General features: G+C 38.9%; 1 protein-coding gene across 7 annotated transcripts in view; it reads right to left on the bottom strand.

Moving 5' to 3' along the window:
* Znf438 (zinc finger protein 438) overlaps nt 1-17,584 on the bottom strand; it is a 141,392-nt gene that overhangs the window by 101,220 nt on the left and 22,588 nt on the right. For 4 of the 7 annotated variants that reach the window (XM_040755345.1, XM_021235994.2, XM_021235995.2 and 1 more), the window contains exon 2: nt 2,437-2,513. The exons of the other annotated variants lie outside the window; for them this stretch is intronic. The gene's annotated coding sequence lies outside the window, so the exon portion shown is untranslated. The remainder of the gene's footprint in view (nt 1-2,436; nt 2,514-17,584) is intronic. 7 annotated transcript variants of the gene reach the window in all.

Below are 17,584 nucleotides of genomic sequence, written 5' to 3'. Positions count from 1 at the left end.
CTAGACTATCATTTCTTCCCCAACTCTAGTTATAGCTCCTCCATTCTTCTGAAACACAGTGAACCTCTACCACCATCTTTAGAAATATGGCAATCACAATGGGGTTGCCATTCTGAGCATCCTAAACCCACCACTAATTTCCTCTGTAAATTATTTTATGGCAATGATACTGAGGATGCTTCTTTAACACCTTGAGCCCTGTATTTCAGGTCCCTAGGGGGAAGGTAAACTTTCTCTAGCATTTTTTGTTCACACCCCCTGGCCTCTAGCTTTAATAATAGTATTAGGCATAAATCAGGTACTCATGTGTGTAACACTTAATGATCACTGAATAAATTAAATCCTCTTAAATTTATGAAGTGATTTTTCTTACAGTCTGACAACCTTAGCTGTCAACCTTGAGGGTTGTTTATGCACACAGTGACATGTTTTTCACTAGAAGCATCATTATACCCATGTAGAAATGATAATCACTTGTTCACAAAACCTGACGTGATGTCAAATATCTATTAATGTGTTTTCCCTGTAGATAGAATGATTTCCATGTTTATGTATTTTCTATGCATATGCATGTATTATGCTATATGTGAATGAACAGAAAGGGATAATAAAACAGCTCATGTCTCTATGCCTGCTTAAAAAGGCCTTCCCAAGCAAAGAAACAGCTGGGCCCATCCTAATCCACCATGGGGAGGACCAGTAAGCCAGAGTGCTTCTCCCTCAGTTTAAAGAAGTGCTTCTCAGCCTTCTAATGCTGAGACCCTTTAATACAGTTCCTCATGTGTGGTGACTCCCAGCCACAAAGTTATTTCACTGCTACCTCATAACTGTAATTGTATTACTGTTATGAATTGCAATGTAAATATCTGATATGCAGAATATCTCATTTTCAACCCCTGTGAAAGTATCATTCGACACCCAAGGGGTCATGACCCACAAGTTGAGAACCTGTGGTTTAGAATGTCAGGAGCCTATAGGCCAGTGTCTATGACACAGTCCCCAAAGCCGAGTTGTACTGGAAGGAGAGTAGCCAGCATGACTACCAGAGCTCTAGCTCGGCCCATAGAGTTCGTGATCCATCTTGAGAGCCTTCCAGACACAGAGGTACAGCTTCTCCACAAAACGGCATAATACATGGCATCTGCCTAGAGGTGAAGCAGCAGCTTATGAGTTAAACAGTCCTGCGAGTGCCGGCTGAGACACTAACCACTATTTATAACATTGTTTTTGTGGAAAAATGCCTTCTGCATTCCAAACACAGATCAGACACTAACTTCTGGGATAAAGATTATTTCTGAGGTTGGGACTGACTGTATCTTGTTAATTGCACTATGTTCAGTATTTTCCTAGGCTAAGACAGCAGTCAGGAGAGCATAACAAGAATAACTAGCTGCCATGAACATGGGTCAGAAGTATCCATGAGAATGAACACCAGAGGGTAAGATGGGAAGAAATCCAAGTACATTCTTAGTTTGCTAAATGAATATTAATGAACACTATTAAAGGCTATGCTAAATGTTGTGGGAGACAAAAATTAGGAAAGATCTTTGATTTGTAACCTTAATCTAGGGTGGGGCACAGCAGATAGAAACTTCATACAGAAAGCTATGTGGTAAAACATAGGGATACAAACATTAGATTCAGGCAGCAGAGAAAGGAGTGGGGGGAGGAGCGAAGTGCTTTCAGCTGGAAGCTGAATCTTCATGGAGGTTTTATGGGGTATGGTAGTTTGAATGAGAATGGCTCCTTCCTTAAGTCTCAAGCACTTGAACAATGGGACCCTGGTTGGGGCCTCTGTTTGGGGAGATCTAGGAGGTGTGGCCTTGCTGGAAAATGTATGTCACTAGGGGTGGGCTCTGAAGGTTCAAAGCCTCACTATTCTCAGTGCTTGCTCTGTCTCTCTGTCTGTCTCTCTGTCTGTGTCTCTGTCTCTCTCTGTCTGTATCTGTCTCTGTATGTCTCTGTGTGTCTGTCTCTCTCTGTCTGTCTCTGTCTCTCTCTCCCTCTCCCTCTCCCTCTCCCTCTCTATGTCTCCATTCCCCCTCTCTCTCCTTTATGCTTGTGGTTCAAGGTGTGAATTCTCAACTTCCTACTCCAGCTTCCATACCTGCTGCTGCTTCCACCTTGCTGTTATGGACTCTAAACCCCTGGAACCATAAGCCAAAATTAGCTCTTTCTTGCGCAAGCTGTCTTCATTATTTATCACAACACAAAATTAATACACATGGGATTTAAGACATAAAAGAAGCACCAAGTATAGTTTAACAGAAACCACCACAGACATCAGAAGAGTACAAGTATCATGAATAAAAAAAATCACACCATAGATTTAAGAAGTTATTGACATACCACTTCCCAAGGCAAATTTCATATACAGGAGAACTATATGTACTCTGAGAAATTTGAGAGTCAAAAAGTGGCAAAGGTGTCAGTCACCTTTATTCTTTGCTCTTAAGTCTGTCTTCTAACTTCCAAAACTTTCATACTGGATGATGCATAACATTCATCTTTATCTGAAATCAAATGGAAGTGTTAAAACAGAAAGAATTTAAAAAAAAAACAGAAAGAACTGATAGGTAGCTTATAGAAACTAATTAGATGATTGCACCTGAAAAGTAATAAAATTTATATGAAGCACTATAAAATTGATATCTGTGATTCTATGAGTCATTGAAGAACCTAAAATAAAACCCTAAGCCCTGCTCAGCAACTTTTAAAGATGAGATATATAATATTCTTCTTCATTTATTTTACTTCAGAATAATAAAACTTTGAGAAAAAATGTTATTCACTATTTAAGTCTGGTTTAAAGTGACAGACAATCAGGAAAGGCTTCCATTGAAGTTGGTCCAGTCAGTGCTACAAATAATACAAAAATAATACAAGGCTTCTGGAAGTTCAATTACTACAAGATGAGGGAAGGCTCTGCCCTCTGGGAAGAAGATAGAGGTGAGCAACAGAAAGCTGACATGCAATTAAAGGGGGGGGGGGATTTGGGGTTGAGATTTATTTTAAGGAGTTAATTACTAGATTCATTACATGGGGCTTCAATTTCTTCCTTCACTTCTTCAATTTCTACATAAAATAAGCCACAAAAGTTTTTTAGTCAAAATCATATTCAAGTTTATATTTTAAAAGCATGGCTATTGGGCTGAAGAAATAGCTCAGTGGGTAAGAAAATGTACTGCACACATGAATCTGGATCCTAGCATTCATGTAAAACACTAGACATGGGCATAGAGTGTGCCTCCAATTGCAGCATGATGAAGAACAAAGACAGGTCTGGGGTTGGAGTCAGGAGGATTACCTGGGCTTGTTGGCTACTACAATAGCTCCAGATTCAATAAGAGACCCCATCCTAAATGAAGAAGGTAGAGAATGACAGAGTAGAACACCTGATGTTTGCCTCTGGCCTCTACTCATGTGCTACAGGCATTCACATACACACCCTATATTTACATGCATACATAAGTCACACTCTCTAAATGAATTTGATTATTTGTATTCTAGAACATGGATGAGATACTGTGAGAGGACTCCATAAGCAGGGAATCCCTGTTGTTACTGCAGTAGCCAAGCTGAGAAGAATCTGGCATAGCTTCAATAGAAGTAAAATGTTTAAAAACTCACTGAAGATGTCCTTCAGAGGGGGAATTAGATTAATGACCCCATCATCACCCCAGTCTAACAACTGGAACCACCATCAACCTTGCCACACAATGACAAACACAGGTGATCTGGGCTGTAATAGTTTGTCTTTCTAATCAGAGTCATTAACTAGAACCATAAGAAATCTGTTCTAGAACATCAGAGCCCAATCTGACCAATAGACACAACACAGCACACTCATCTGTCTGAAAGGTCAGCTACAGAATGGTCATGGGGCTGCTTGCACTGCTCTAATTTAGTGTTTGTTCATCTCATAAATATTTTACTTATGTGAGGATGGGATTCCATACAAGAAAACTATCCACCAATGAAAGAAAGGCAAAGGGGGTGGGGGATGACCTGCTCTGTTCTGTCTCCTTAGGGAAGAAAGCTAAGATGAACTCTATGGTCACTTGTGATCTAAGAAATTTCAGAAAGGCAGTGAAAGAAAATAAGAAGCTTCTATGAATTGGGAGATTTAGAAGAAAGCAGTGGAATTAGTAAACTATATTATGTGTATTTATTATTATCACTTAAAATCTTTTCTTAGGGCAGATACAAATTTAAAAATTATTAAGCTATATTTTAAAGCTATTATGGTTACCTAAAACCAAATGCTCAGTCCTGAAAACATGCGTAGGAATAACAGGTTACTGAGCAGGTTGTAGTTAGAGAAATACACACACACACACACACACACACACACACACACACACACACACACACAATTAATTTAAAAGAGGCTATGACTGTGAAAAAGAGCAAGGAGGGGTAGATGGATGGGTTGGAGAAAGGAAAGGGACAAATGATGTAATTATATTATAATCTCTAGGGAAAAATAATTAAAACAACAAAAAGGAAATAGTTCTCTCATGGGCTACCACTAGTTTCAGTATCTGCTTAGGGCACAGCAAATACTACTCTCAGCCTAAAACAGAGAAACTTTTCTATGTAATGAATGAACTTCTCTACGTAAAGAGATGCATGGCTGATCAGTGTGCTGAGAAAAGTGACAGTTGATGCTCAGCCCCAAACAGGACTCCAAGACTCAGGAAGTAACTAGAAAGAAGAGGCAGAAGGAATGTTATAAGCTGAACGATGGGGAGAAGGGCGGTGGGATGCTATCTTGTAGGCACATCACAGTCAATGCCATCATGATATCGCAGAAGCTTCAGGTGACTGCAACAGGCCTGCACAAGACTGGAGCCCTACCATCCCGCTTGAACTACTAGTCACTGATGGTTTCTGGAAGGGTAGCCATTATCTTCAGTTCTACCAGGTTTCAGTCAACGGTGCAGCTCCACACCCATCGTGATGGCTATTGTTGGTTGCCAATTTAACTACATCTGGAAGTTATCTAAAACTCAAAATGGTTGGGCACACCTGTGAGGGATTTTTTTTCCTTAATTAAATCATTTGAAGTGGGAAGATTCACTTCTAGTTAACATCTTTGAGATGAGAAGTTACACCATTAATCTAGCTCTTTTGAGGTGGGAAAATCCACCTTTAATCTGGGTTACCGTCTGTTAACAGCATATATAAGGACATGGAAGAAGGAAGCTTGCTCTCTCTTTGCCAGCTTGCGCTCTCTCTCTCTCTCTCTCTCTCTCTCTCTCTCTCTCTCTCTCTCTCTCTCTCTCTCTCGTTAAAAAGCCTTCTGTAAGTTCCGTTCCTCTAGAGAACCCTGACTAATACACCCATGAGAACACAACTGGCCCCAGTTATAAAACAAAACAAAACTTGAATGGAAAAAAGGGACTTGAAAAGAGGGGAAAAGTGCTTATAAGGGGATCTAGAGAGGCTAGAGAATGTAATCATAATCTGTCAAAGAACAAATTCAGTAAGTTATATAAGAACAAACAGAAATCCCCAAATGATCTGACAGTAACCAGTATTAACACATTCTTTGGGAACAGCTGTGCATTTGTCTCTCCTCTGTATCTTCACTAAAGGAGTGCCTGCTGGATTTCAGCCACAGTACTAAGAGGTGGAAAGACACAGTAAGATACAACTGCTCCCCCATACTCATGATGAAAATTCAAGCAAGGAAGAGCAGTGTATTGACATCAGCCAAGAAGTATGTATAGGACACAAGAAAGCACAGTGTGAGATAGGAATTTTATCAATTAGATTTCCTTTACTGCATATCACCAATGGATTTCGGAAACAGTCATTTACAAATCTTGGTATTTTCTAAACAAAGTGAGTTTACAGATGTCAGAGAAGAAGCTAGTACTCATAAAAGTTTTAAGTAAGTAATCCTTCATAAGGAAGATTTTTCTTTTGTTTTTATTCATAAGGTCACAAAAGGAGTTTAGACTAAAGGAAAAAAACATAGAAACAGTAAAATAAAACAAAACAAAAATGCAAAACAAACAAAAAAATCTGTCTCCTATTCTCTCCTACCACCTCAACCTGTCCTTCTGATACTGAGATAACTTTTAACATCTGGTTAACTGCTGATCATTGGAAGCAACATGGCAACAAGCTTCAATGACATTGTGTGTATCTGCATACCTGTGCAGTGTGTGTGAGACACACTTCAAAATCTGCTCTGCAGGAGATTTTTTGGGGGGATTTAAGAAATATATATATATATTTAAATATAAAAAATGTAATATCAAAACTAGCAAAATAATTTTGTGTGTGCCTTAGTATAGCATTTTTGCATAGTGGAGATAAAATGTTTATTTAAAATCTATATAATGATTTTTAATAAAGGGGGCTGGAGAGATAGCTCAGTTAGCAATGTACTTACCACAACCATGAATACCTGATTCATGTAAGCATAGGGCACAACTGCATATATCTGTGACTCTAATTATAGGGGCTTGGGAGACACTCAGAGTTCATAAGGCAGTCAGCCTAGTCAAATCAATAAACTCCAGGCCCAGTAAGAGACTCTGCTTCAAAAAATACAGGAGAGTGGTCAAGGCAAGGAATACTTCCAACATCAACCTATGGTGGCATCTAGATGCACAAACACATGTGCGCACACATAGGTAAGCACACAATCACACAGACAAATATAAACATGCACACAGTAATACTAATATGAAAGAGAAAATAATGTGAGCTTGCAAATCTAAATACATCCTCCAAGTCAGCAATCATTTTTCAAGACCTGAATACAGGCTTGTGTATAAACACAGTCCTTTATTTTAATAAACATGGCAAAGTACATATAACCTAATGTTCTGCATTCACATTGCTGCAGGCATCTATGCACAGAATGTTTCCCATCTTGCAAAACTGCAACTCTGCATATATTAAATAAGCCTCTGAACTTTACTTTAAAAATCATTTAACAGCAGGTGTTTTACTTGTGGGTCAACAATCTTTTAAGGAATTTAGAAGCTAAAAGCTCAGGGATACCCAGTAAGTTGCTGGCTAGATGAGAGAACCAGCACCCAAAAGCAGGTCAATGGGCACCCTCTGTAGTGATTATGATTTTCACTGCTTTTTTCCATAGGTGATCTGCAGGAGACTTTAATAAGCATTTCTAAAAAAGAGGAAAGAAATTAGAAGGATAGAGTGGGTGTGTCCAAGCTCTCATGCAGGAAATCTGGGCTATAAAAAAATACAAAAGCACACTGTGATTACTCTCAAATCCCCTACAATTAGGCAACAAACCCTTTAATCATGGAATACCATTTGATCATGGAATACCAATTGGCATCTTGAAAGACTCTGGATGGAATACCAACTGACATCTTGAAAGACTCCAGATTGTTACAAAACAGTGTGGGAAGTTAGATGGTTCACGTCTCACTGGCAGCAACACATGCAATTGGACAATGGGCATATCCAGAAGCAGGCATAGGCCATGTGAACTCAGGCCGTCAGCAGACCTAAAACCAAAGCTGCAGGCTGTCCGAGTGTGTCACTGCTGAGAGTCCAGTGTGGTTTCTGTGCTGCTGTCCCCATAACCAAGCAATGGAAACATTCATCTGCAAAGTCTGATGCTAAAAATAAATGCACTGGGTATTTTTGCTTTTTTCAAGTAAATACAATCAAGGCTCTCAAGAGAAAAAGATTAACTTTGTTTCACAAAACCAAAAAGTACACTTAAATATTTTGTGAGACTAATACAATAATTGCATATTATAAAAGAATCAGAAGTGAATAAAATTCCTAGGGTATTATAATTTCAGTTCCATATATATGCAAAAGTAGTGAATTTGGAAACATTTCTTTTTATGTTCAAATACAAATCAAGACATCACTCCATTGTGTGCAATTGATCTTGCCAATGAGGTTAAATGGGCCTTTATGTAGTCATAAATCCTACTTCCCAATATTTCTTCCTAGCTTTCAGTTGCAATGCTTAACTGGGAAGGAGAATGTGAGATGGATTTCCTACTGAAATGAACCTAAAGGAGCTGCTGTATGTCATGGGTAGAGGCATTTCTGAATTCTACTGCAGAACAAGTAAGTCAAGATGGAGAGAAGTCTAGCAGGGAGCAGGGCATGTGTAACTATTCCCCTGCTATAAATGGCCTTCCCACTTCTTTACATGGAGACCACAACTGTTTGTTCAATGTCCTATTCACACTTCCTCTACAAATCTTTCACCACTCCCTAATCCCAGTCCAAATGGTGTTCCCTCCCCTCAGCCTCTCACTTTGCACATAATCATACCTAATTTACTTTAGGCTAGTTACCTTTGGACTGGACCATTTACTGAAAGGTGTAAGGAACCTTAGATGAGGAGTAAGATTTCTCACATTCTTGGGGAGGCCACATTGGGAGGCACAATGCTCACATTCAGCCAATACCTGCTGATTTACTGGTACTGTTATTCAATGTTTTCCCTAGAAACAGTTAATCCTTGGGAGATGCTTTCCTGTGCTTTCTATTGTGAAAATGATGAGTTTGCTCATAGCTTAGGCAATGTTCATAAGTTGTACCTGAAATAAAATAATTGTTCACTATACTCTTTTTGTTGTCATTTTGTGTTGTTGTTATTTTTTTTTTCTGTGACAGAGAGAGCAGTATCTTGACTAGGCCAGTGAGATACAGACCACCTAACACTAACAATTATACAGAATGTTAGGATGGGATTAACTATTTTGTGGTAAAAGGATTCTAAGCAATGTCTACCATTTGAGGCTAACAGAAAGGGTGAAGGCAACAGATTTAGATATACACATAAATGTGTACTAATGAACCAAGAATCTACAAAAAGCAATTTATGGTATCATTCATTCAAAAAACTTACTACTGACACCTATTATGTAACAGCTTCATATTACACCAAAGAACTAAAGACAAATGAGAAGTATCAAGCATTCCTGTTGACTCCCCAAAGATCCAAACATAACAAATCTAAGGACTTATCTACCCATGTCCACATAAAACTTCACTACTTGTGGTTACAAACAGTTTATCACATTGTAAACAGCTGATTTTGCCAAAGTGACAACAAAATGACATCACTCTAGAAATTCCTTTGCTTTAACTTCTGTCCCTAAGTCCTTAGGCTCCAAGATGCTGAAAGAGAACAAAGGTCTGCTTTTAGCAGTGGGAGCCAATATGCCAAGAGAGCTATGTCCTAGTGGAAGCTAAGATGGGGCAGAATGGTCAGAGACTTGCTGTCCTCTGGACATATTTAGACTTCGTGATGTTAAATTTCTTCTAAAGCTTAACGGAGAAAGGTAAAGATAGAAAACATTTTTTCCAGTCACAAAAATGCATATATTTAAAATTATGAAATCAAAATGGGCTGCTATATACTTTTAAAACTAGAAGGAAATTAGTAAGTACCTGCTCTCCTGAACTGTCAAAAAATTAGGAGTGTTGCTATGTGTCTGATGCAACTTCAGACGACTTACTGACTAACTGGCTACAAGTGTGATGGGAAGGTCACAAAGTGCTCCTTTAGAACTGAAACTCATTTCTCTAGTGCCTTTAGGAGGAAGAATGTTGAGTCTAAAAGACAACATGTTTGCATTCAAGATAGGCAGAGTGAACTACTTATAGAATTAGTCTGACAACAAACGCAGTTGCTAGACACTAGTTTTAAAAACTAGCATGTTACTGTTCTGTTGTTTAAATCAAAGGCTTCCTTCTGGGACTGCAAAGCAGGGAGCATGGCCTATCTCATGGAGAAAGCGGTTGCTACTCTTGAAACAGGAGGTTGCTCGCCTACATAATCACCTGGGACAAACTTGGCCAGTGTAAACAGGCCAGAAGGCTAAAGGAGCCTGGGAACATTTAACATCGTGAAGGAATTACAGCACAGGAAGATCAGAGGGAGCTGCCCAGGAAATGTGAACAGTAACCCTTTTATATCTTTGAGCCTCTTTCTATTGCCTGTGATAAATGGAGTCCTACTGCTTAAACATACACAAGCCAGGAGCAGAGTGGACAGGAAAGAGAAGGAGGCATTTTCTCCACACACATCAGAGCAGAGCATAAATCTACAATGACATGATGACATGATACTGCTCAAGAAAACAGACATTGGCTTTTAATTCTAACTGCCACATATGTGTTGTATCACTGCCTTATCCAAGAGAAATGAGAAGAGTGGGCGGGGAGGGAGGGATGGACAGCTGGCAAGCTCATCACAAGTGGGGAAACATGGAACCTGAAAGCTGACCAACAAATAGGCCTCCACCCTGGCTGATGGTTAAACATCTTGTTCCCAGTCAGTCTACAGGGAAAGCATTCTTTCCATAATAAATAATATAAGACCTAATCTAACATCTTTATTCCATCCTTTATCTACTCTATGTAAAAGTTTCTTCAATATTCTAAGCCAGGAGCTTGACAATTCAACTGATTATAAACCACAGCTTAGCTAAAAAAGCTGAAACATTTCTAGCTAATTTGGAAAAGCAGATGAGACTGTGCAGGTCTTACTTATCTTTATAAAGCCCTAGGATGGGATTTCTTCTTAATGTATCTATCTGCTTTTGGCAAAGAGGAAGTGCTCAGCTTAAATGAATAGGTACAACTAAAAGATACTAATTAAACATAACATGCACAAACACACACATCCTTCAGATAGTAATGACAACAAAATAGAGGGGGAAAAAACATCTATTTCCAAATGGGTATTCTCAAATACCCTCTGGAAGAAATCTCACTTTTTTCACTGGTTTAACTTTAGGATAGATGATCTCTTATACAAATCAGGCAAACCAAACCAAATGTGAGAGTGAATATGGAGATGGCAAAGCGAACCACTAAGGATAGTCACAAGAACTATCCAGAAGGGTGAAGATTAAAGCCAGAAGACCTTTTCACAGCAAAGTGCCTTCTTCATGGCCAACAGAGGTTTGTTGTTGTTGTTTTCCTAGTAATTACTTATATCCATACATTTTCACACAATAAATGCCAGAATGAAATTCAAAATAGCAAATGAGACAGAAATGGCAGGCTTCTCAGTTGCTTTAAACAATTGTCAATTTCTGTAGTGCTGGCTCTCAGACATGTGATTTCAGAAACATAACCAAGCAAACAGGGCTTGCCCTTTCCCAAGGTGCTGAATTGCTACAGCACCTACATTAGGGAAGTGTAAGTAAAATAAGCTGGAGGAGAGCAAAACCCAACAGTAGAGGAGATGTCAGACTCACCTTCAGTCCCCTTTAGAAAGTGGACCCTGAGCTACACACATGCAAACCAAGAGAGCCTTGTCTCCAGTGGAGACAGTCATGTTCTATGGACGTTGTAGCTTGTCACCATGTTAGCCCATGTGCTCATTATCACAAAGCCCTCATGCCATTCTTGACGACTACTAGAGATTTCAAAGAGTTAAGAATTATAACCAAAAGAAAGCCAAAATAAGACAAACGGATTTTTTTTTAGTGTTCCAACACAACAGAATTTACTGACACACACTGAAGTTTTTAAATCTTGAAGACTAATCATCAAAAGGCTATTCAGTAGAACTTTCAGAACACACTTTCTCCTGATGAGTGTTCCTGTGAATGGTCCTGTCTAGTACCCAACCACAAGAAACTCTGGCAGATGCATAATTGACATTTAGTATTTGTTCAAAAACACAGCAATAGGGCTTCTTTTTCTATTCTGAAAAGAACAGAACCACACAGTAATCTCTTTTGAGTAGTAAAGCATGAAAGCAAGCAGGTTCAGTCCTCTGCATAGAGGCACTAAGGAGGCCTTGACAAGTCACGACATGCACAAACAAGTATGCCACCTGCTACTGGCACTTTTGAACAGCACTTAGTGACGCATCCATGTAATCTCAACCTGGCCACTGCATAAACTGAATGCTACTATCACTTGGCTAAAGCAGTATAACAAGGCTTTTCAAAGTCTGTAGTTGGTTAAATAGCAGAGAGAAGTTAGATATTCCTGACAGCTAGACCACTCAGTAAAAGATCTTTTCCATGGAATGGATGTTGAAATATACACAACCAAACTCCCCCAAACCAGTTACATATAAGCATTTTTCCTTCTCAGTCTACCTAATACCACTCCCTCCCAACAGTTCCTGTAGCAATTCTGAGTTCCCTCTGCAGCAATGCTTCTCTGTTCACACCAGTGTGACTGTGCCCCACAACAAAAGGCACCTTTCAGAAACAAACATCCCCCACACTGGCCTTATACTTCCTACAACTGTCTCCGAAATAAGGATATCATCACAGGCACAGGCTTGAAAACTATCATCTACTAAGGAAATGTCCAGGGTTGTATCTCTCCTTAGAATGAGGCAGGCTATCTCATTCCTGAATCCCAGCCCTCCTATCTCCAGCTTCTGCCCCAGCACACACTGAACTCCATGAACCTGACCTAGCAGTACACAAGTAACAAAAGGCTCTCTTCTCACCAACTTCTAAAAGGCATTCTTTTTAAAAAGAAAACTTTAATTAGAATATGCAATATTAGGTTTCATTACAGCACTCCAAAGAAAATTTGTTTGTTTATTCCTTTCCCCCATCCCAGATCCCAAGCTTCCTTTCTGCTTTCATGTCACTTTATAAAAAGGCATTCTAAAAGTTTCCGACTTAAGATACAAAGTTTCCAGCATTAGTAATGTAATATAAAGGAAGATGAAGGTGAAATTTTACTACATCTCAAGGTTTTTATGCAGATCATGAGACTACACTCTATGAAGAATGATAAATGCCCTGCCCTAATATATAGGGACCACCATACAACAGATACCAGAGGCTACTTGCTACTAGTGATAGTTAGAGTAGAAAAATTAAAACATAACACAAATGGTCTTCTAAAATGAAGCAGCAATGGACACAATCTGGTTCCCTGTCACCATTTATTTAAAACATATGGTATCCCATGGTGCTGTGCGTGCACATGTGTGCGTGCGTGCGTGCGTGTGTGTGTGTGTGTGTGTGTGTGTGTGTGTGTGTGTGTGTGTATACAAGTATTCATATGACTTGGAATAATAAATGATAAAATGATCCCTGGGAAGATAGAAGGGTCATGGTCAAAGGGAACTTTGGTCTGCTGCTCTATTATGCTTAGGGGAAAAAAAAAAGCAAAAGCATTTTATCTTTCTAAAAGAAGTAACTTACAAACTTTTGGTTTTGTTATTAGTCTCAGTTTTACATTTTTAAAAAAGGCGTATTTGTTTGGTGCTGGATCTCAGTTTCTAAAACCCCACTCTTTTTTTAGCAGTGCCATTCACAGTTGTTACATAATGCTCAGTAATCTTCTTAGTGGCCCCCCTCGTGCTGTACTAACAATACCCACTTGTACCCAAAAGAGCCATGCACACGATTTTATGAAGTTTTAAAACTACTGAACCCATTTAATCAAGGAAGAAGGAGGATTTCAAAGTCCAGAAAACCATAAATCAAAATAGTTACATACTTCAAATCATCCTAACAATTTCAATGTCCTGAAGGTTGTTGTAATGAAAATCCTCGTCTCCTAGGCTCTTCCTCACTTCTTAACTTTGCTGTATCATATTGGTACTGCTTCTTAAAATTCTAACTTTCCTCCTTGTTCCAGGCCACAATTGACTTTTCATCCCATTCCTTTTTCCTTCAGATCATCTAGATTTGGGTTCACAAAGTGGGGACAAAGAAAACCATCAAAGCACATATTATCTTCCTAAGAACAGTGAGGAGAGGGTCTCCTAGGGCTCAGACATGGATATAAGTCACATGCTCTGCCAAATAGGCCCAGCCTGGGCCCATCAATTTACACATCTGGTGTATAATTTAAAGACTTCTTGTACAAAAAGACACTGACATTCCAAAAGATAATGGCTAGGAAAAGCAGCCTCTGCCTCAGATAAAAAGACATTTGTGGGCGCAGGAGGTTAGATTAGATAATCTTTTTAGGTGCATTTAAAATTCAGGGAAAGCCTCTATGTTAATTAGTGAAAACAATGTTGATCAAAAGGCATCATTTTTTAATTTCAAATTAAAAATTCTGAATATAATTCGTAGGCATCTCAGGGACCTCACTCATGACCATAATCTTTGCCTTAAATTTTATTTCTAGAAAATTAACAGCACATGTATCATTAATCTCTTCTCCCAGGTGATAAAACAATGAATCTGATGAATATTAAGCAGCTACAACACAAAATTATCAAACACAGGTTCCTCTATCAGTTGACTTCCTTCATTCTATAAGGCTGAGTCCTAATGTCTTGCAGAATCAGGAGATACAGAAGTTTGAGGATGCTGGGTTCTAAGAACACATCCAAAGCTAGCTGCATCGTAAGTCCTGTTTATTTACACTATTTTACCTATCGACTCACCTCTGCCTGGAGAACACCTTGCAGTTCCATCAGCTAGTACAGTGCCTAACCGAGAGTAAATGCCTCACGAAACCTGGATGACACCTACCACACATTTGGTATTTACCTTTCTGACTCACTCAAATTGCCCAGACAGACATTCTTGGCAGAGCACCTCAAATACAAATGGTCCTTAAAATCATATCATATACACCTGTTCATCTAAGCTTATATTTTACTTGACTTGTTTTAATTTATTCCTAATAAACTTTATTAAGACAAGATAGATCCTGAAAACTTTCCACAGACGCTCTTTCAAGACAGTGAACTAAAATGATTACATCTCTTTTGTCCTCATTGCGATGACCAAAGAGAATAGCTAAAACATCTGCATGGTCCTTTTTTTCTGTGCTGCCCTGGACAGGTTTTCCTGACAGCTCTTCCTCCATGATCTGGCTGGAGCAAAGACTCAAAAAGAATCACCCTGTGACTGCTGTGGGGCTTTCATTTGCCCAGCACTGGGTCAGTTCCCTTGCAAATGTGACATCTTTATCATCTGAAAGTTCTGCCACTCGGATGAACTTTGAATAAGAAATCAGTATAGGTAGCATCCTCTCACTGCTTCTGTGAAGCACTCTCAGAGCTATACTCCGCTCCAGCTCAGGAGCTCATCAAAGAAACTTAACTGTGCAGCAGGACCTACAGTCTGATGTCTGTCAGCACTAGGAGCCTGTCTCCATCCTAATATAGTACCCCCCATCCCAGTGGAATCCAGACCAGCATCTTTTCTCCTATTCTCCAGCAAAGATGACATGTTAACATTTCTCTCAGTCGCTCTAGTATGAGATCACTTGCAGATGTTATGACTGGGAAGACCAACTAGAGCATGTTCACTTGGCTAGTTTCAGGTCAGAGCATAACGAGAAGACTCACATGTCCCTTCTTCTAACCATTCTTATTCAAAACAGCAAACGAGTTCTTCCTCTTGATGCATACTAGATCTAACTGGAGATCCAGAAAAGATAAATAATTTGCCATAGTCTCAAGAGAATAGTGAGCAAAGTCAGGTCTTCCCCCCCTCCATAGCCATGCCACACCAAATTGAGTCTCCTGCCAAAAGCCTCACCCTGACCTAACATCCTGGTGAGGCTGTTCCCAGCATTGCCTCTGCTATGGAATAATCATGTACACTGTGAAAATGTGTTGCTCTCATTGTTAATAAACTGAATAGCAGAACAGTATAAGTTTAGGAGGGCGAGCCAAACTGAGAATGCTGGGAGAAAGAAGGGTGGAGTCAGAAGAGTCGCCAGCAGAGATGCAAAGAGAAGCAAGATGGGCATGCCATACTGAGAAAAGGTACCAAGCCACAGTGCCAATGCATCAATAAGAAATATGGGTTAATTTAAATGTAAGAGTAGCTAGTAACAAGCATGAGCTATTGGCCAAGCATTTATAACTAATATTAAGACTCTGCGTGATTATTCGAGAACACTGCAGGACAGGAAACTCCACCAACAGCCTCCCTCTTATTTTGGTAACTCATCCACATATCACTTGCTACAAAAGATGAGAAATTCATATCTGGAAATAACTCAGTGATGCTACCACTAATAGCTGCATATACACTGCATCTTTTCCCACTCACTCCAAGACAAGAATACTTATCCTCAGAGATCCTCCTCCCCTAAATTGTCTCCCAAATGGTCTGAAAAACCCAGGAAAGCCTATTGAAGCATTTTTATGATAGAGAGAAAGTTTCCCACTTGCAGAGGTCACATGGCTAGGTAGATGCAAGACGGGATAAAAGTACACCAAAGATTCAAAGCAGCAAGAAGACGGTTCCACTAAACAAACATCAACAGAAGTTTCAATGCAGGCCACAGTGCTATCTTGAGGATGATACTGGCAGGGACACCCCAGAAAAGAAGTCTTCAGTTTATTAAGTAACTGGTACTGCTTCTCATATAATCCACTCCCATAACTCTGACAACCCAAACACATTTCAGACCTTACATTTCACTATAGAAAACATCAAATGCAAAATTTTAATTCTAAATCTTTTTCTACTTATTTTCTGAGTCTAATGAGGAAAGAAACAGCATGAAGGTGGGCAACAAAAAAAGAAAAACAATGATCTTTTGAAGGTATAATACAGAACAGATCAAGAAAATGCTAAGGACTAATAAGGAACAAGAATAAAATTTTAACAACTTTCTTAAAGTTCATTATGGTATCTATTTGGAAAGACTAGCAATTTATTTAAGACTGTGACAATATTAGGGCTTCATAATCTTTATGCCCATAGAAAAAGTAATGAAAAAAACTTATTAAAAATTGCAATTGTAACTATCTAAGATTAAAACCTCATATCATATCAAAGAAAACCAAGGAGTATGTAAAATTCTTAAACATTTAGAAAAACTAAAAGGTAACCATCTGATCCTGCTTTTTTTGTTCATTTTTATTTTTGGCAAGGGGATAGATACAGTCCAGGGCCTTATATACTAAGAACGATCCCAACCTCATGTGATTCTTAACTGTTAAATTAAAAACTTTAAACTGTACTAAGCAAAGATAAAACTTAATAAAACCCTCAAACACAAGGGAAACAAGAATTTTTAAAATTTTGTTTTTGTTTGTGTTTAGGTGTGTTTCTTGTTTGTCTGAATGACAGCAGCTTGAAGAGGATATCTGAACTCTTGGAACTGGAGTTATAGGCAGTTGTGAGCTGCCTGAAGTCGGTGCTGGGAACCGAACTCAGGTCCTCTACAAGGACACCAAGCCACTCCAGCCCTGGAAACAAGGATTTAAATACTCTTGTGCATACTGACACATACCTGTAACTATAGCACCTAGGAAGCTGAATCAGAATGACTGTGAGTCTGCGTCCATCCTTGCTTGGTTATACAAGATCCTGTCCATGTACATGTAGATAACCCTATTAAATGTGATAACCCTATTAAATGTAGCAGGTCACAAAATGAAAACGACAAGAAAATAGGAGAGTGATCTGTTAGGAAGAAGGGGTTTGGTAGGAAGGGGAAAGGGATTAAAAATGATAAGGAGGAAGAATATGATCAAAGTACATTGTGTATATGCAGTGAAATATAAATGAAAAAAAGTACCCAACACATTGTTTCTTACTTGTGTATTTAATGATTTTCAACTTTAGTCCCCACAAACTAGTAACTGACTTATGTAATTATTAAAAGAAAAAAATCAATAGGTTTTTTTAGAGACAATGAAAAT

This window comes from Mesocricetus auratus, unplaced genomic scaffold (genome assembly GCF_017639785.1).
Source record: "Mesocricetus auratus isolate SY011 unplaced genomic scaffold, BCM_Maur_2.0 Super-Scaffold_100013, whole genome shotgun sequence".
Classification (NCBI taxonomy): domain Eukaryota; kingdom Metazoa; phylum Chordata; class Mammalia; order Rodentia; family Cricetidae; genus Mesocricetus; species Mesocricetus auratus.
Note: the sequence above shows the minus strand (reverse complement) of the source record. Positions and strands in the feature narration are given on the sequence as shown.